We start from the raw sequence: 20,779 nt of genomic DNA, 5'->3' as shown, positions 1-20,779 counted from the left end.
CCAGTGCCAAGTCGGGCTGGTTTGATAGTACCAAGTGGCTCCTGCAATCTGCCATCCAGAAGCGGTGCAGTTGAGTTTTGTTTGCCAGAGAAAAGGGCCGTGGGTTGTGTTTGGGGGCATATGGCTGGGAGTGGCCGGCTGTCTCATTAAAAAGATCGATACGCAGGATGGTTCCCAGACCCAAGGGGGCACCAGTGCCAAGTCGGGCTGTTTTTATAGTACCAAGTGCGTCCTGCAATTTGCCATCCAGAAGAGGCGCAGTTGAGTTTTGTTTGCCAGAGAATAGCGCCGTTGTTTGTGTTTGGGGGCTTGTGGCTCGTAGTGGCCGACTGGCGCCTTAGAATCTGTGTTACGCAGCATGGTTCCCAGACCCAAGGTGGCACCAGTGCCAAGTTGGGCTGGTTTGATAGTACCAAGTGGCTCCTGCAATCTGCCATCCAGAAGCGGGGTAGCTTACTTTTGTTTGCCAGGGAAACGGGCCGAGGTTTGTGACTGGGGACCTATGGCTGGGAGTGACCGGCTGGCTCCTGGAAAGCTACAATAGGCAGGATGGTGACCAGACCCATGGTGGCACCAGTGCCAAGTTGGGCTGGTTTGATAGTACCAAGTGGCTCCTGCAATCTGCCATCAAAAAGTTGGCAGGCGAGATTTGTTTTCCAGGGAAAAGCGACATTGTTTGTATTTGGGGGCCTGTGGCTGGGAGTGACCGGCTGGCTCCTTTGAACCCACGATACGCAGGATGGTTCCCAGACCCAAGGTGGCACCAGTGCCAAGTTTTGCTGGTTTGATACTACCAAGTGCGTCCTGCAATCTGCCATCCAGAAGCGGGGCAGCTTAATTTTGTTTGCCAGGGAAACGGGCCGTGGGTTTTGTTTGGGGGCATATAGCTGAGAGTGGCCGGCTGGCTCCTGAAAATCCACGCTAGGCAGCATGGTTCCCAGATGCAATGTGGCACCAGTGCCAAGTCGGGCTGGTTTGATGGTGCAAAGTGGCTCCTGCAATCTGCCATCCAGAAGCGAGGCAGCTGATTTTTGTTTGCCAGAGGAAAATTCCGTGGATTGTTTTTGGGGGCATATTGCTGGGAGTGGCCGGCTGGCTCCTTAAAATGCTCGATACGCATGATGGTTCCCAGGCCCAAGGTGTCACCACTACCAAGTCGGCCTGCGGTTTTAGTATCAAGTTCATCCTGCTATTTGCCATCCAGAAGAGGGGCAGTTGAGTTTTGTTTGCCAGAGAAACGGGCCGAGGTTTCTGTTTGGGGACATATGGCTGAGAGTGGCCGGCTGGCCCCTGAATATCCACGATACAGAGCATGGTTCCCAGATCCAAGGTGGCACCAGTGCCAAGTCGGGCTGGTTTGATAGTACCAAGTGTCTCCTGCAATCTGCCATCCAGAAGCAGGGCAGCTTACTTTTGTTTGCCAGAGAAATAGGCCTAGGTTTTTGTTTGGGGGCCTGTGGCTAGGAGTGGCCGGCTGGCTCCTTAGAATCCACGATACGCAGGATGGTTCCCAGACCCAAGGTGGCACCAGTGCCAAGTCGGGCTGGTTTGATTACACCAAGTGCCTCCTGCAATCTCCCATCCAGAAGCGGGGCAGCTGAGTTTTGTTTGCCTGTGAAACGGGCCGTTGTTTTTAATTGGGGTCTGTGGCCGAGAGTGTTCGGCTGGCTCCTGACAACCCACAATACGCAGGATGGTTCCCAGACCCAAGGTGGCACCAGTGCCAAGTCGGGCTGGTTTGATAGTACCAAGTGGCTCCTGCAATCTGCCATCCAGAAGCGGTGCAGTTGAGTTTTGTTTGCCAGAGAAAAGGGCCGTGGGTTGTGTTTGGGGGCATATGGCTGGGAGTGGCCGGCTGTCTCATTAAAAAGATCGATACGCAGGATGGTTCCCAGACCCAAGGGGGCACCAGTGCCAAGTCGGGCTGTTTTTATAGTACCAAGTGCGTCCTGCAATTTGCCATCCAGAAGAGGGGCAGTTGAGTTTTGTTTGCCAGAGAATAGCGCCGTTGTTTGTGTTTGGGGGCTTGTGGCTCGTAGTGGCCGACTGGCGCCTTAGAATCTGTGTTACGCAGCATGGTTCCCAGACCCAAGGTGGCACCAGTGCCAAGTTGGGCTGGTTTGATAGTACCAAGTGGCTCCTGCAATCTGCCATCCAGAAGCGGGGTAGCTTACTTTTGTTTGCCAGGGAAACGGGCCGAGGTTTGTGACTGGGGACCTATGGCTGGGAGTGACCGGCTGGCTCCTGGAAAGCTACAATAGGCAGGATGGTTACCAGACCCATGGTGGCACCAGTGCCAAGTTGGGCTGGTTTGATAGTACCAAGTGGCTCCTGCAATCTGCCATCAAAAAGTTGGCAGGCGAGTTTTGTTTTCCAGGGAAAAGCGACATTGTTTGTATTTGGGGGCCTGTGGCTGGGAGTGACCGGCTGGCTCCTTTGAACCCACGATACGCAGGATGGTTCCCAGACCCAAGGTGGCACCAGTGCCAAGTTTTGCTGGTTTGATACTACCAAGTGCGTCCTGCAATCTGCCATCCAGAAGCGGGGCAGCTTAATTTTGTTTGCCAGGGAAACGGGCCGTGGGTTTTGTTTGGGGGTATATAGCTGAGAGTGGCCGGCTGGCTCCTGAAAATCCACGCTAGGCAGCATGGTTCCCAGATGCAATGTGGCACCAGTGCCAAGTCGGGCTGGTTTGATGGTGCAAAGTGGCTCCTGCAATCTGCCATCCAGAAGCGAGGCAGCTGATTTTTGTTTGCCAGAGGAAAATTCCGTGGATTGTTTTTGGGGGCATATTGCTGGGAGTGGCCGGCTGGCTCCTTAAAATGCTCGATACGCATGATGGTTCCCAGGCCCAAGGTGTCACCACTACCAAGTCGGCCTGCGGTTTTAGTATCAAGTTCATCCTGCAATTTGCCATCCAGAAGAGGGGCAGTTGAGTTTTGTTTGCCAGAGAAACGGGCCGAGGTTTCTGTTTGGGGACATATGGCTGAGAGTGGCCGGCTGGCCCCTGAATATCCACGATACAGAGCATGGTTCCCAGATCCAAGGTGGCACCAGTGCCAAGTCGGGCTGGTTTGATAGTACCAAGTGTCTCCTGCAATCTGCCATCCAGAAGCAGGGCAGCTTACTTTTGTTTGCCAGAGAAATAGGCCTAGGTTTTGGTTTGGGGGCCTATGGCTGAGAGTGGCCGGCTGGCCCCTGAAAATCAACGATAGGCAGGATGGTTCCCAGATCCAAGGTGGCACCAGTGCCAAGTAAGGCTGGTTGTATGGTTCAAAGTAACTCCTGCAATCTGCCATCCAGAAGCGGGACAGCTGAGTTTTTTTTGCCAGAGAAAAGGTCCATGGTTTCTTTTTGGGGCATACGGCTGGGAATTGCCGGCTGGCTCCTTAAAATGCTCGATACGCAGGATGGTTCCCAGAGCCAAGGTGGCACCACTGCCAAGTCGGGCTCTTTTTGTAGTACCAAGTGCGTCCTGCAATTTGCCATCCAGAAGAGGGGCAGTTGAGTTTTGTTTGCCAGAGAAAAGGGCCGTTGTTTGTGTTTGGGGGCCTGTGGCTGGGAGTGTTCGGCTGGTTCCTGAATATGTACAATACGCAGGATTGTTCCCAGATCCAAGGTGGCAGCAGTGCCATGTTGTGCTGGTGTGATAGTCCCAAGTGGCTCCTGCAATCTGCCATCCAGAAGTGGGGCAGCTGATTTTTGTTTGCCAGAGAAAAGGTCCGTGGTTTGTTTTTGGGGGCATGTGGCTGAGAGTGGCCGGCTGGCCCCTGAAAATCCACGATACACAGGATGGTTCCCAGATCCAAGGTGGCACCTGTGCCAAGTCGGGCTGATTTGATAGTACTAAGTAGCTCCTGCAATCTGCCATGCAGAAGCGGGGCAGCTTACTTTTGTTTGCCAGGGAAACGGGCCGAGGTTTGTGTTTGGGGGCCTATGGCTGAGAGTGACCGGCTGGCTCCTGAAAAGCTACAATAGGCAGGATGGTGACCAGACCCATGGTGGCACCAGTGCCAAGTTGGGCTGGTTTGATAGTACCAAGTGGTTCCTGCAATCTGCCATCCAGAAGCAGGGCAGCTGAGTTTTGTTTGCCAGAGAAAAGGGCCTTGGTTTGTGTTTGGGGGCATATGGCTGGGTGTGGCCAGCTGGCTCCTTAAAATGCACGATATGCAACATGGCTCCCAGACCCAAGGTGGCACAAGTGCCAAGTTGGGCTGGTTTGATAGTACCAAGTGGCTCCTGCAATCTTCCATGATCACGTGGAGAAATACTTTCTGGTTTCAGCCTCATGCTCTTTCTTCTCTCCCTCAACTTCTCTATCACCTCTCATCTGGTTCACATGCGCTGTCTTCAAGGTCCACAGGCTACTTTTCACAGAATCTTCTGGCCTGATGAAGTAAGGATGATGAATAGAACAGAGCTGGGATCTATTTTCCAGTTTGGATAAAATGCATTCTGCACACAAATCCAAGGAGAACGGGCTGCCCCGATGCCCAGAAAATCTTTCACTCCTGCTAGTGTTCTACGTCAACCGCAACTTAGTCTGAAAGAAAAGCTTTTTCTCTGAGAGCATCTGAGAGGTTTGCATGAAGCACTGATATCTGACATATGCAATTTTGAATAGGAGAGGAAAAAGAAAATGGCAAGGAGTTTTTAATTTTAGTGGTTTCAATTTTAATTTCCGTGCACTTTTTCAAAACTTGTCAGCTCAAATGCCCATCAACATCTTTTAGTCATCTGTAAGTCAGTATTCATATAAAATGTGCTTCAAATCCAAAGAATTTCAAATTTGCACTCCAAGCTTCTATGCCTAGATTTATGATTTCCTACACATATTAGATGAAAGGAAGGCCTTTTTTACTGTGGGAGTGCTGGAACACTGGAACAGGTTGCCCAGAGAAGTTGTGGGTGTCCCATCCCTGAAAGTATTCAAGGTCACCTTGGACGGGGCTTGGAGCAGCAACAAAGGAGAAGCTTGATGGTAGAGAAACAAAGTTGGACTATAGAAGAAACTCGGATTGAAGTATAGGATCAAGTTTTCTCTCAGCTCTTGGGGTAAATTCAAAGTTGTACAAAATGACATTTATCTGTGCTATTCACTACTGTAACAGAAAGTTTCATGAAAACTGTACAGAAGATAGTAAATTTTAAAAGAGATAAGAATTACAGCATAAAATCCATGGGATAGGTTACAACATGAGACACTCTCTAAGAGAAAATCTCTGTGTTTCAGCACTTCATCGGGGTAAGATTTCATGAAGTGCCAAAGAAGGCGGCAAAATATCATTCGGGACATTATTTACTGGAATTCAGCCTGGCCATTAGTAGGAACTGCCTTTGAACATATCATGTAGATATACCACACACACTTTCCCTTCACTGAAAAATTACTGTTTACAACAAATAAGCAATTGACGATCAAAATTGATTGAAAGCATCTTAAACATGTCAAGTATTTCATTGTAGATGATCTGTGATCCAAATGCTTCTTCCACCTTCGAGAGGGACAGAAGAATTCTTCCATATCATGATGGTTTAAAATTGTATCAACCAATGTTTTCTGCTGAAAAGATATCATCTATTTTTTTCTATTTTTGGAAGAAAATATTCCTAGACATACAACAGGTGAGAACTAAGTAATTTTAAAGAAACAAATGAAATGAAAATATTCTGTAAATAGAATGAAATGAAAAGCTGTGTTTTAAATAGGAGCTAAATATTAAACAGAATTTTTGTACCAGGCATTTGAATTACTGCACCAGCTCTTTTGCCCATCAAGAGAGGCATTTAGCATTTCAGTCTTTTCCAAGGTGTTCATGATCTGCTATGCTGATCTCTGTGTGTGCCTAGGTGTGTGTGGAGGGGGGGGCATATGAAGGGGAGTGTGTATGTTTGCTTTACAATTGTTGTGGCAGATTCATGCCTCAGCTCCACATTTTGTTTTAAAAAGGTCACACCGAGTGGATATGAAGTTTACTATCAACAAGAGATCGATTCCCAAATCATCCATTTGACTCTCCCTTATAAATCATGTGCTTTGTTGCATATTTTATCAAATATACTTTCAAGCCAGATGGAGGAAGGAGGATGTGGGAATCCCTCCACCATCTTGCAACTTTTATGTAAGTAGGTTTTCAAGAAAATCATCATTTCTCTTTTAAATATGTCTGGAACAGGCATGATGGTAGTGTCAACCTGTTGGAGTTTTTGTTGCTGGAAGAAGTTGTACAAAAGGATTGGTTTTTACATTGACCAGTTACTGAATCAAGCGCAGGAATACATTGGAAATTTAGCTGGGGGTTCCTTTTCCCAGCAGACTACTTCTAGAACGAGCTTGTACACTGAAGCTGACTCTTTTGCTCTCTTTTTGTTTCTTTCCTATTTTCTTGGCTTCTTTGCCACTATCTAGACAATTTTGGAACTTTGTTCCCAACTAAAATGGTTTCAATAGTCTGATTGTGATCATACATTTTTACAAGGAATTTTTAAAATCTTTCCTCGAGTCCAGAAAGTCAAGGACTTAGATCTTTTTCTTCCCTTATCAATATTGCCATGAAATTGATAAATAAAGACCAACTCTTTATTTTTGTTTTTAACCCACGTAGATAATTCCCATCCATTAATCCATTTTGTGGACCAATAGCTGCCATTCTGATGGAAGCTGTCACTTCTTAACAATAGGCATTCTGTGACTATGTTGACAGCACTTTGGGTGAAGATCCTAACTGGTCTTAGATATACATAGGGAGAAATTTGCTCAGCCAGTGTCAGTCTTAAGCATGCGTATCAGAAGATCTTTCTAGAGCTGGGAATTTTCCCATGAAAGGGATTCAGTTAGGGAAGAGACACTTGTGCCAGAGTTTTACATTCTTCTTGAACACTGCTTAAGGAACTTAGATGCCATGTCCATTTGGATCTCTGTCTGCACAGAACTTTGTCATGCCAGTGCTTTGAAATGCATCTTGAAGAGAATTCACTAGCACAGAATGAAAGAGAGTGGAAGGGGTTGGTGGGGCTAACCAGGCCCAACCCCCCTGCCTAAACCAGGATACCTAGAGCCTCTTGCCCAGGATTCTATCTGGGTGTACTTTTAATGTCTTCAAAGATCCAGGCTCCACAATCTTTCTGGGCAGTCTGTGCCGTGGTTCAGTCACCCTGACAGTAAAGAAACATTTACTGATGTTCAAAGGCAATCTCCTGTATTTCAGTGTGTGCCCACTGCCTCTTGTCTTTTCCCTCAGCATCACTGAAAAGACACTGATTCCCTCCCCTTTGCACTATTGCTTCCATATGTATGTGTGATGCCATGTAGAGGTATGTCAAAAACCTCCCTGAAGCCCAGGCAGATAATATTCCCTTCATCTACCAGTCAAGTTGATTCATCAGAGGAGTTTAAAGTGATGTTCAGCATGAAATTCCCCTGAAAAATCATGCTAACTACATTATTTGGTCATCTGTCATGTGCCTGGCAAGGATTTCCAGGAAGAGCTGCTTCATCAACTTCCTGGGGATAAAAAAGAGGCTGGCTGGTTTGTACTATGGCGAGTCCTCTTAATTGCCTTTTTTGAAGATGGGTGTCATTTGCTAACATCCACTCTTTAGCCTCTCTTGTCGTCTACATCTTAGCAAAACGCTTTTCCACTATGTCTGGCTAGGAAAAACTGTGCCAGCACAGAAAACATCTCCCATCGTGTTTCTAGAAGTTGCACGGATGTCTGCCAAGTGTTTGGCAGGAAGAAAAGAAAAGTTGTCCAAAACAGCTTCCAATCGAATGTTCCTGTGATTGGAAAAGTCAGGAGAGTGCAAAGGTACTGTTTTCTATCAGTTGGCAAGGTGCGCACACAATCCAGTGTTGTACAGCTTGCTTCTTCACCTTCCCGAAGCTGCCGCTCTCGCCGGCTGCCGGAGCCCAAGAAGCGGCTTCTTCGCGCAAAGACGATTGTGCCGCTCACAGGGCTCTCCTTAGCGCGGCTTCTGCCGAAAGACGCCCGGCAGCGGCTCTTACCTCCGGAGAGCATCCTACCTTCGTCTTTAGCTCCTCTTCTCATCTACACCTAGGCAAAAAGCTTCTCCACTATGTCTGGCTAGGAAAAACTGTGCCAGCACAGAAAACATCTCCCATCGTGTTCTAGAAGTTGCACGGATGTCTGCCAAGTGTTTGGCAGGAAGAAAAGAAAAGTTGTCCAAAACAGCTTCCAATCGAATGTTCCTGTGATTGGAAAAGTCAGGAGAGTGCAAAGGTACTGTTTTCTATCAGTTGGCAAGGTGCGCACACAATCCCAGTGTTGTACAGCTTGCTTCTTCACCTTCCCGAAGCTGCCGCTCTCGCCGGCTGCCGGAGCCCAAGAAGCGGCTTCTTCGCGCAAAGACGATTGTGCCGCTCACAGTGCTCTCCTTAGCGCAGCTTCTGCCGAAAGACGCCCGGCAGCGGCTCTTACCTCCTGAGAGTGGCAGCTTCGGGAAGATGAAGAAGCAAGCTGTACAACACTGGGATTGTGTGCGCACCTTGCCAACTGATAGAAAACAGTACCTTTGCACTCTCCTGACTTTTCCAATCACAGGAACATTCGATTGGAAGCTGTTTTGGACAACTTTTCTTTTCTTCCTGCCAAACACTTGGCAGACATCCGTGCAACTTCTAGAACACGATGGGAGATGTTTTCTGTGCTGGCACGGGTTTTCCTAGCCAGACATAGTGGAAAAGCGTTTTGCTAAGATGTAGACTACAAAAGACGCGAAAGACGAAGGTAGGATGCTCTCCGGAGGTAAGAGCCGCTGCCGGGCGTCTTTCGGCAGAAGCCGCGCTAAGGAGAGCCCTGTGAGCGGCACAATCGTCTTTGCGCGAAGAAGCCGCTTCTTGGGCTCCGGCAGCCGGCGAGAGCGGCAGCTTCGGGAAGGTGAAGAAGCAAGCTGTACAACACTGGGATTGTGTGCGCACCTTGCCAACTGATAGAAAACAGTATCTTTGCACTCTCCTGACTTTTCCAATCACAGGAACATTCGATTGGAAGCTGTTTTGGACAACTTTTCTTTTCTTCCTGCCAAACACTTGGCAGACATCCGTGCAACTTCTAGAACACGATGGGAGATGTTTTCTGTGCTGGCACAGTTTTTCCTAGCCAGACATAGTGGAAAAGCTTTTTGCCGAGGTGTAGATGAGAAGAGGAGCTAAAGACGAAGGTAGGATGCTCTCCGGAGGTAAGAGCCGCTGCCGGGCGTCTTTCGGCAGAAGCCGCGCTAAGGAGAGCACTGTGAGCGGCACAATCGTCTTTGCGCGAAGAAGCCGCTTCTTGGGCTCCGGCAGCCGGCGAGAGCGGCAGCTTCGGGAAGGTGAAGAAGCAAGCTGTACAACACTGGGATTGTGTGCGCACCTTGCCAACTGATAGAAAACAGTACCTTTGCACTCTCCTGACTTTTCCAATCACAGGAACATTCGATTGGAAGCTGTTTTGGACAACTTTTCTTTTCTTCCTGCCAAACACTTGGCAGACATCCGTGCAACTTCTAGAACACGATGGGAGATGTTTTCTGTGCTGGCACAGTTTTTCCTAGCCAGACATAGTGGAAAAGCGTTTTGCTAAGATGTAGACTACAAAAGACGCGAAAGACGAAGGTAGGATGCTCTCCGGAGGTAAGAGCCGCTGCCGGGCGTCTTTCGGCAGAAGCCGCGCTAAGGAGAGCACTGTGAGCGGCACAATCGTCTTTGCGCGAAGAAGCCGCTTCTTGGGCTCCGGCAGCCGGCGAGAGCGGCAGCTTCGGGAAGGTGAAGAAGCAAGCTGTACAACACTGGGATTGTGTGCGCACCTTGCCAACTGATAGAAAACAGTACCTTTGCACTCTCCTGACTTTTCCAATCACAGGAACATTCGATTGGAAGCTGTTTTGGACAACTTTTCTTTTCTTCCTGCCAAACACTTGGCAGACATCCGTGCAACTTCTAGAACACGATGGGAGATGTTTTCTGTGCTGGCACAGTTTTTCCTAGCCAGACATAGTGGAGAAGCTTTTTGCCGAGGTGTAGATGAGAAGAGGAGCTAAAGACGAAGGTAGGGTGCTCTCCGGAGGTAAGAGCCGCTGCCGGGCGTCTTTCGGCAGAAGCCGCGCTAAGGAGAGCACTGTGAGCGGCACAATCGTCTTTGCGCGAAGAAGCCGCTTCTTGGGCTCCGGCAGCCGGCGAGAGCGGCAGCTTCGGGAAGGTGAAGAAGCAAGCTGTACAACACTGGGATTGTGTGCGCACCTTGCCAACTGATAGAAAACAGTACCTTTGCACTCTCCTGACTTTTCCAATCACAGGAACATTCGATTGGAAGCTGTTTTGGACAACTTTTCTTTTCTTCCTGCCAAACACTTGGCAGACATCCGTGCAACTTCTAGAACACGATGGGAGATGTTTTCTGTGCTGGCACAGTTTTTCCTAGCCAGACATAGTGGAAAAGCGTTTTGCTAAGATGTAGACGACAAGAGAGGCTAAAGAGTGGATGTTAGCATATGACACCCATCTTCAAAAAAGGCAATTAAGAGGACTCGCCATAGTACAAACCAGCCAGCCTCTTTTTTATCCCCAGGAAGTTGATGAAGCAGCTCTTCCTGGAAATCCTTGCCAGGCACATGACAGATGACCAAATAATGTAGTTAGCATGATTTTTCAGGGGAATTTCATGCTGAACATCACTTTAAACTCCTCTGATGAATCAACTTGACTGGTAGATGAAGGGAATATTATCTGCCTGGGCTTCAGGGAGGTTTTTGACATACCTCTACATGGCATCACACATACATATGGAAGCAATAGTGCAAAGGGGAGGGAATCAGTGTCTTTTCAGTGATGCTGAGGGTAAAGACAAGAGGCAGTGGGCACACACTGAAATACAGGAGATTGCCTTTGAACATCAGTAAATGTTTCTTTACTGTCAGGGTGACTGAACCACGGCACAGACTGCCCAGAAAGATTGTGGAGCCTGGATCTTTGAAGACATTAAAAGTACACCCAGATAGAATCCTGGGCAAGAGGCTCTAGGTATCCTGGTTTAGGCAGGGGGGTTGGGCCTGGTTAGCCCCACCAACCCCTTCCACTCTCTTTCATTCTGTGCTAGTGAATTCTCTTCAAGATGCATTTCAAAGCACTGGCATGACAAAGTTCTGTGCAGACAGAGATCCAAATGGACATGGCATCTAAGTTCCTTAAGCAGTGTTCAAGAAGAATGTAAAACTCTGGCACAAGTGTCTCTTCCCTAACTGAATCCCTTTCATGGGAAAATTCCCAGCTCTAGAAAGATCTTCTGATACGCATGCTTAAGACTGACACTGGCTGAGCAAATTTCTCCCTATGTATATCTAAGACCAGTTAGGATCTTCACCCAAAGTGCTGTCAACATAGTCACAGAATGCCTATTGTTAAGAAGTGACAGCTTCCATCAGAATGGCAGCTATTGGTCCACAAAATGGATTAATGGATGGGAATTATCTACGTGGGTTAAAAACAAAAATAAAGAGTTGGTCTTTATTTATCAATTTCATGGCAATATTGATAAGGGAAGAAAAAGATCTAAGTCCTTGACTTTCTGGACTCGAGGAAAGATTTTAAAAATTCCTTGTAAAAATGTATGATCACAATCAGACTATTGAAACCATTTTAGTTGGGAACAAAGTTCCAAAATTGTCTAGATAGTGGCAAAGAAGCCAAGAAAATAGGAAAGAAACAAAAAGAGAGCAAAAGAGTCAGCTTCAGTGTACAAGCTCGTTCTAGAAGTAGTCTGCTGGGAAAAGGAACCCCCAGCTAAATTTCCAATGTATTCCTGCGCTTGATTCAGTAACTGGTCAATGTAAAAACCAATCCTTTTGTACAACTTCTTCCAGCAACAAAAACTCCAACAGGTTGACACTACCATCATGCCTGTTCCAGACATATTTAAAAGAGAAATGATGATTTTCTTGAAAACCTACTTACATAAAAGTTGCAAGATGGTGGAGGGATTCCCACATCCTCCTTCCTCCATCTGGCTTGAAAGTATATTTGATAAAATATGCAACAAAGCACATGATTTATAAGGGAGAGTCAAATGGATGATTTGGGAATCGATCTCTTGTTGATAGTAAACTTCATATCCACTCGGTGTGACCTTTTTAAAACAAAATGTGGAGCTGAGGCATGAATCTGCCACAACAATTGTAAAGCAAACATACACACTCCCCTTCATATGCCCCCCCCTCCACACACACCTAGGCACACACAGAGATCAGCATAGCAGATCATGAACACCTTGGAAAAGACTGAAATGCTAAATGCCTCTCTTGATGGGCAAAAGAGCTGGTGCAGTAATTCAAATGCCTGGTACAAAAATTCTGTTTAATATTTAGCTCCTATTTAAAACACAGCTTTTCATTTCATTCTATTTACAGAATATTTTCATTTCATTTGTTTCTTTAAAATTACTTAGTTCTCACCTGTTGTATGTCTAGGAATATTTTCTTCCAAAAATAGAAAAAAATAGATGATATCTTTTCAGCAGAAAACATTGGTTGATACAATTTTAAACCATCATGATATGGAAGAATTCTTCTGTCCCACTCGAAGGTGGAAGAAGCATTTGGATCACAGATCATCTACAATGAAATACTTGACATGTTTAAGATGCTTTCAATCAATTTTGATCGTCAATTGCTTATTTGTTGTAAACAGTAATTTTTCAGTGAAGGGAAAGTGTGTGTGGTATATCTACATGATATGTTCAAAGGCAGTTCCTACTAATGGCCAGGCTGAATTCCAGTAAATAATGTCCCGAATGATATTTTGCCGCCTTCTTTGGCACTTCATGAAATCTTACCCTGATGAAGTGCTGAAACACAGAGATTTTCTCTTAGAGAGTGTCTCATGTTGTAACCTATCCCATGGATTTTATGCTGTAATTCTTATCTCTTTTAAAATTTACTATCTTCTGTACAGTTTTCATGAAACTTTCTGTTACAGTAGTGAATAGCACAGATAAATGTCATTTTGTACAACTTTGAATTTACCCCAAGAGCTGAGAGAAAACTTGATCCTATACTTCAATCCGAGTTTCTTCTATAGTCCAACTTTGTTTCTCTACCATCAAGCTTCTCCTTTGTTGCTGCTCCAAGCCCCGTCCAAGGTGACCTTGAATACTTTCAGGGATGGGACACCCACAACTTCTCTGGGCAACCTGTTCCAGTGTTCCAGCACTCCCACAGTAAAAAAGGCCTTCCTTTCATCTAATATGTGTAGGAAATCATAAATCTAGGCATAGAAGCTTGGAGTGCAAATTTGAAATTCTTTGGATTTGAAGCACATTTTATATGAATACTGACTTACAGATGACTAAAAGATGTTGATGGGCATTTGAGCTGACAAGTTTTGAAAAAGTGCACGGAAATTAAAATTGAAACCACTAAAATTAAAAACTCCTTGCCATTTTCTTTTTCCTCTCCTATTCAAAATTGCATATGTCAGATATCAGTGCTTCATGCAAACCTCTCAGATGCTCTCAGAGAAAAAGCTTTTCTTTCAGACTAAGTTGCGGTTGACGTAGAACACTAGCAGGAGTGAAAGATTTTCTGGGCATCGGGGCAGCCCGTTCTCCTTGGATTTGTGTGCAGAATGCATTTTATCCAAACTGGAAAATAGATCCCAGCTCTGTTCTATTCATCATCCTTACTTCATCAGGCCAGAAGATTCTGTGAAAAGTAGCCTGTGGACCTTGAAGACAGCGCATGTGAACCAGATGAGAGGTGATAGAGAAGTTGAGGGAGAGAAGAAAGAGCATGAGGCTGAAACCAGAAAGTATTTCTCCACGTGATCATGGAAGATTGCAGGAGCCACTTGGTACTATCAAACCAGCCCAACTTGGCACTGGTGCCACCTTGGGTCTGGGAGCCATGTTGCATATCGTGCATTTTAAGGAGCCAGCTGGCCACACCCAGCCATATGCCCCCAAACACAAACCAAGGCCCTTTTCTCTGGCAAACAAAACTCAGCTGCCCTGCTTCTGGATGGCAGATTGCAGGAACCACTTGGTACTATCAAACCAGCCGAACTTGGCACTGGTGCCACCATGGGTCTGGTCACCATCCTGCCTATTGTAGCTTTTCAGGAGCCAGCCGGTCACTCTCAGCCATAGGCCCCCAAACACAAACCTCGTCCCGTTTCCCTGGCAAACAAAAGTAAGCTGCCCCGCTTCTGCATGGCAGATTGCAGGAGCTACTTAGTACTATCAAATCAGCCCGACTTGGCACAGGTGCCACCTTGGATCTGGGAACCATCCTGTGTATCGTGGATTTTCAGGGGCCAGCCGGCCACTCTCAGCCATATGCCCCCAAAAACAAACCACGGACCTTTTCTCTGGCAAACAAAAATCAGCTGCCCCACTTCTGGATGGCAGATTGCAGGAGCCACTTGGGACTATCACACCAGCACAACATGGCACTGCTGCCACCTTGGATCTGGGAACAATCCTGCGTATTGTACATATTCAGGAACCAGCCGAACACTCCCAGCCACAGGCCCCCAAACACAAACAACGGCCCATTTCCCTGGCAAACAAAACTCAGCTGCCCCGCTTCTGGATGGCAGTTTGCAGGAGCCACTTGGGACTATCAAACCAGCCCGACTTGGTAATGGTACCACCTTGGATCTGGGAACCATCCTTCCTATCGTGGATTTTCAGGGGCCAGCCGGTCATTCCCAGCCATATGCCCCCAAACACAAACCTCGGCCCTTTCCTCTGGCAAACAAAACTCAACTGCCCCTCTTCTGGATGGCAAATTGCAGGACGCACTTGGTACTACAAAAAGAGCCCGACTTGGCAGTGGTGCCACCTTGGCTCTGGGAACCATCCTGCGTATCGAGCATTTTAAGGAGCCAGCCGGCAATTCCCAGCCGTATGCCCCAAAAAGAGACCATGGACATTTTCTCTGGCAAAAAAAACTCAGCTGTCCCGCTTCTGGATGGCAGATTGCAGGAGTCACTTTGAACCATACAACCAGCCTTACTTGGCACTGGTGCCACCTTGGATCTGGGAACCATCCTGCCTATCGTTGATTTTCAGGGGCCAGCCGGCCACTCTCAGCCATAGGCCCCCAAACACAAACCACAGCCCTTTTCTCTAGCAAACAAAATTCAACTGCCCCGCTTCTGGATGGCAAATTGCAGGAGCCACTGGGTACTACAAAAACAGCCTGACTTGGCACTGGTGCCACCTTGCGTCTGGTTACCATGCGGCGTATCGTGCATTTTAAGGAGCCAGGTGGCCACTCCCAGCCATATGCCCCCAAACACAACCCACGGCCCTTTTCTCTGGCAAACAAAACTCAGCTGCCCCGCTTCTGGATGGCAGATTGCAGGAGACACTTGGTACTATCAAACCAGCCCGACTTGGCACTGGTGCCACCTTGGGTCTGGGAACCATCCTGCGTATTGTGGATTGTCCGGAGACAGCCGACCACTCTCGGCCACAGAGCCCAATCAAAAACAAAGGTCCGTTTCCCTGGCAAAAAAAACTCAGCTGCCCCGCTTCTGGATGGGAGATTGCAGGAGGCACTTGACACTGTCAAACGAGCCCCACTTGGCACTGGTGCCACCTTGGGTCTGGGAACCATGCTGCGTATCGTGGATTTTCAGGAGCCAGCCGGCCACTGCCAGCCACAGGCCCCCAAACACAAACCACAGCCTTTTCCTCTGGCAAACAAAACTCAGCTGCCCCGCTTCTGGATGGCAGATTGCAGGAGCCACTTGGTACTATCAAACCAGCCCGACTTGGCACTGGTGCCACCTTGGGTCTGGGAACCATCCTGCCTATCGTGGATTGTAAGGAGCCAGCCGGCTACTCCCAGCCACAGGCCCCCAACAAAAACCACGGCCCTTTTTTCTCGCAAACAAAACTTAGCTGCCTCACTTCTGGATGGCAGATTGCAGGAGCCACTTGGTGTAATCAAACCAGCCCGACTTGGCACTGGTGCCACCTTGGGTCTGGGAACCATCCTGCGTATCGTGGATTCTAAGGAGCCAGCCGGCCACTCCCAGCCACAGGCCCCCAAACAAAATCAACGGCGCTGTTCCCTGGAAAACAAAACACGCCTGCCAACTTTTTGATGGAGTTTGCAGGAGCCACTTGGTACTATCAAACCAGCCCGACTTGGCACTGGTGCCACCTTGGGTCTGGGAAACATCCTGCGTATCGTGGATTCTTAGGAGCCAGCCGGCCACTCCTAGCCACAGACCCCCAAACAAAAACCTAGGCCTATTTCTCTGGCAAACAAAAGTAAGCTGCCCTGCTTCTGGATGGCAGATTGCAGGAGACACTTGGTACTATCAAACCAGCCCGACTTGGCACTGGTGCCACCTTGGATCTGGGAACCATGCTGTGTATCGTGGATATTCAGGGGCCAGCTGGCCACTCTCAGCCATATGTCCCCAAACAGAAACCTCGGCCCGTTTCTCTGGCAAACAAAACTCAACTGCCCCTCTTCTGGATGGCAAATTGCAGGATGAACTTGATACTAAAACCGCAGGCCGACTTGGTAGTGGTGACACCTTGGGCCTGGGAACCATCATGCGTATCGAGCATTTTAAGGAGCCAGCCGGCCACTCCCAGCAATATGCCCCCAAAAACAATCCACGGAATTTTTCTCTGGCAAACAAAAATCAGCTGCCCCGCTTCTGGATGGCAGATTGCAGGAGCCACTTTGCACCATCAAACCAGCCCGACTTGGCACTGGTGCCACCTTGCATCTGGGAAGCATGCTGCCTAGCGTGGATTTTCAGGAGCCAGCCGGCCACTCTCAGCTATATGCCCCCAAACAAAACCCACGGCCCGTTTCCCTGGCAAACAAAATTAAGCTGCCCCGCTTCTGGATGGCAGATTGCAGGACGCACTTGGTAGTATCAAACCAGCCCGACTTGGCACTGGTGCCACCTTGGGTCTGGGAACCATCCTGCGTATCGTGGGTTCAAAGGAGCCAGCCGGCCACTCCCAGCCACAGGCCCCCAAATACAAACAATGGCGCTTTTCCCTGGAAAACAAAACTCGCCTGCCAACTTTTTGATGGCAGATTGCAGGAGCCACTTGGTACTATCAAATCAGCCCAACTTGGCACTGCTGCCACCATGGGTCTGGTAACCATCCTGCCTATTGTAGCTTTTCAGGAGCCAGCCGGTCACTCCCAGCCATAGGTCCCCAGTCACAAACCTCGGCCCGTTTCCCTGGCAAACAAAAGTAAGCTGCCCCGCTTCTGGATGGCAGATTGCAGGAGCCACTTGGTACTATCAAACCAGCCCAACTTGGCACTGGTGCCACCTTGGGTCTGGGAACCATGCTGCGTAACACAGATTCTAAGGAGCCAGTCGGCCACTCCCAGCCACAAGCCCCCAAACACAAACAACGGCGCTATTCTCTGGCAAACAAAACTCAACTTCCCCTCTTCTGGATGGCAAATTGCAGGACGCACTTGGTACTATAAAAACAGCCCGACTTGGCACTGGTGCCACCTTGGGTCTGGGAGCCATCCTGCGTATTGTGGGTTGGCAGGAGCCAGCCGAACACTCTCGGCCACAGACCCCAATTAAAAACAACGGCCCGTTTCACAGGCAAACAAAACTCAGCTGCCCCGCTTCTGGATGGGAGATTGCAGGAGGCACTTGACACTGTGAAACCAGCCCCACTTGGCACTGGAGCCACCTTGGGTCTGGGAACCATGCTGCGTATCATGGATTTTCAGGAGCCAGCCGGTCACTCTCAGCCATAGGCCCCCAAACACAAACCTCGGCCCGTTTCCCTGGCAAACAAAAGTAAGCTGCCCCGCTTCTGCATGGCAGATTGCAGGAGCTACTTAGTACTATCAAATCAGCCCGACTTGGCACAGGTGCCACCTTGGATCTGGGAACCATCCTGTGTATCGTGGATTTTCAGGGGCCAGCCGGCCACTCTCTGCCATATGCCCCCAAAAACAAACCACGGACCTTTTCTCTGGCAAACAAAAATCAGCTGCCCCACTTCTGGATGGCAGATTGCAGGAGCCACTTGGGACTATCACACCAGCACAACATGGCACTGCTGCCACCTTGGATCTGGGAACAATCCTGCGTATCGTACATATTCAGGAACCAGCCGAACACTCCCAGCCACAGGCCCCCAAACACAAACAACGGCCCATTTCCCTGGCAAACAAAACTCAGCTGCCCCGCTTCTGGATGGCAGTTTGCAGGAGCCACTTGGGACTATCAAACCAGCCCGACTTGGTAATGGTACCACCTTGGATCTGGGAACCATCCTTCCTATCGTGGATTTTCAGGGGCCAGCCGGTCATTCCCAGCCATATGCCCCCAAACACAAACCTCGGCCCTTTCCTCTGGCAAACAAAACTCAACTGCCCCTCTTCTGGATGGCAAATTGCAGGACGCACTTGGTACTACAAAAAGAGCCCGACTTGGCAGTGGTGCCACCTTGGCTCTGGGAACCATCCTGCGTATCGAGCATTTTAAGGAGCCAGCCGGCAATTCCCAGCCGTATGCCCCAAAAAGAGACCATGGACATTTTCTCTGGCAAAAAAAACTCAGCTGTCCCGCTTCTGGATGGCAGATTGCAGGAGTCACTTTGAACCATACAGCCAGCCTTACTTGGCACTGGTGCCACCTTGGATCTGGGAACCATCCTGCCTATCGTTGATTTTCAGGGGCCAGCCGGCCACTCTCAGCCATAGGCCCCCAAACACAAACCACAGCCCTTTTCTCTAGCAAACAAAATTCAACTGCCCCGCTTCTGGATGGCAAATTGCAGGAGCCACTGGGTACTACAAAAACAGCCTGACTTGGCACTGGTGCCACCTTGCGTCTGGTTACCATGCGGCGTATCGTGCATTTTAAGGAGCCAGGTGGCCACTCCCAGCCATATGCCCCCAAACACAACCCACGGCCCTTTTCTCTGGCAAACAAAACTCAGCTGCCCCGCTTCTGGATGGCAGATTGCAGGAGACACTTGGTACTATCAAACCAGCCCGACTTGGCACTGGTGCCACCTTGGGTCTGGGAACCATCCTGCGTATTGTGGATTGTCCGGAGACAGCCGACCACTCTCGGCCACAGAGCCCAATCAAAAACAAAGGTCCGTTTCCCTGGCAAAAAAAACTCAGCTGCCCCGCTTCTGGATGGGAGATTGCAGGAGGCACTTGACACTGTCAAACGAGCCCCACTTGGCACTGGTGCCACCTTGGGTCTGGGAACCATGCTGCGTATCGTGGATTTTCAGGAGCCAGCCGGCCACTGCCAGCCACAGGCCCCCAAACACAAACCACAGCCTTTTCCTCTGGCAAACAAAACTCAGCTGCCCCGCTTCTGGATGGCAGATTGCAGGAGCCACTTGGTACTATCAAACCAGCCCGACTTGGCACTGGTGCCACCTTGGGTCTGGGAACCATCCTGCCTATCGTGGATTGTAAGGAGCCAGCCGGCTACTCCCAGCCACAGGCCCCCAACAAAAACCACGGCCCTTTTTTCTCGCAAACAAAACTTAGCTGCCTCACTTCTGGATGGCAGATTGCAGGAGCCACTTGGTGTAATCAAACCAGCCCGACTTGGCACTGGTGCCACCTTGGGTCTGGGAACCATCCTGCGTATCGTGGATTCTAAGGAGCCAGCCGGCCACTCCCAGCCACAGGCCCCCAAACAAAATCAACGGCGCTGTTCCCTGGAAAACAAAACACGCCTGCCAACTTTTTGATGGAGTTTGCAGGAGCCACTTGGTACTATCAAACCAGCCCGACTTGGCACTGGTGCCACCTTGGGTCTGGGAAACATCCTGCGTATCGTGGATTCTTAGGAGCCAGCCGGCCACTCCTAGCCACAGACCCCCAAACAAAAACCTAGGCCTATTTCTCTGGCAAACAAAAGTAAGCTGCCCTGCTTCTGGATGGCAGATTGCAGGAGACACTTGGTACTATCAAACCAGCCCGACTTGGCACTGGTGCCACCTTGGATCTGGGAACCATGCTGTGTATCGTGGATATTCAGGGGCCAGCTGGCCACTCTCAGCCATATGTCCCCAAACAGAAACCTCGGCCCGTTTCTCTGGCAAACAAAACTCAACTGCCCCTCTTCTGGATGGCAAATTGCAGGATGAACTTGATACTAAAACCGCAGGCCGACTTGGTAGTGGTGACACCTTGGGCCTGGGAACCATCATGCGTATCGAGCATTTTAAGGAGCCAGCCGGCCACTCCCAGCAATATGCCCCCAAAAACAATCCACGGAATTTTTCTCTGGCAAACAAAAATCAGCTGCCCCGCTTCTGGATGGCAGATTGCAGGAGACACTTTGCACCATCAAACCAGCCCGACTTGGCACTGGTGCCACCTTGCATCTGGGAACCATGCTGCCTAGCGTGGATTTTCAGGAGCCAGCCGGCCACTCTCAGCTATATGCCCCCAAAAAAAACCCACGGCCCGTTTCCCTGGCAAACAAAAGTAAGCTGCCCCGCTTCTGGATGGCAGATTGCAGGACGCACTTGGTAGTATCAAACCAGCCCGACTTGGCACTGGTGCCACCTTGGGTCTGGGAACCATCCTGCGTATCGTGGGTTCAAAGGAGCCAGCCGGCCACTCCCAGCCACAGGCCCCCAAATAAAAACAATGGCGCTTTTCCCTGGAAAACAAAACTCGCCTGCCAACTTTTTGATGGCAGATTGCAGGAGCCACTTGGTACTATCAAATCAGCCCAACTTGGCACTGCTGCCACCATGGGTCTGGTCACCATCCTGCCTATTGTAGCTTTTCA

The sequence above is a fragment of the Melospiza melodia genome, chromosome 3, assembly GCF_035770615.1.
Source record: "Melospiza melodia melodia isolate bMelMel2 chromosome 3, bMelMel2.pri, whole genome shotgun sequence".
NCBI lineage: Eukaryota > Metazoa > Chordata > Aves > Passeriformes > Passerellidae > Melospiza > Melospiza melodia.
The sequence above is the reverse complement of the archived record's forward strand: the minus strand, read 5'-3'. Positions refer to the sequence as shown.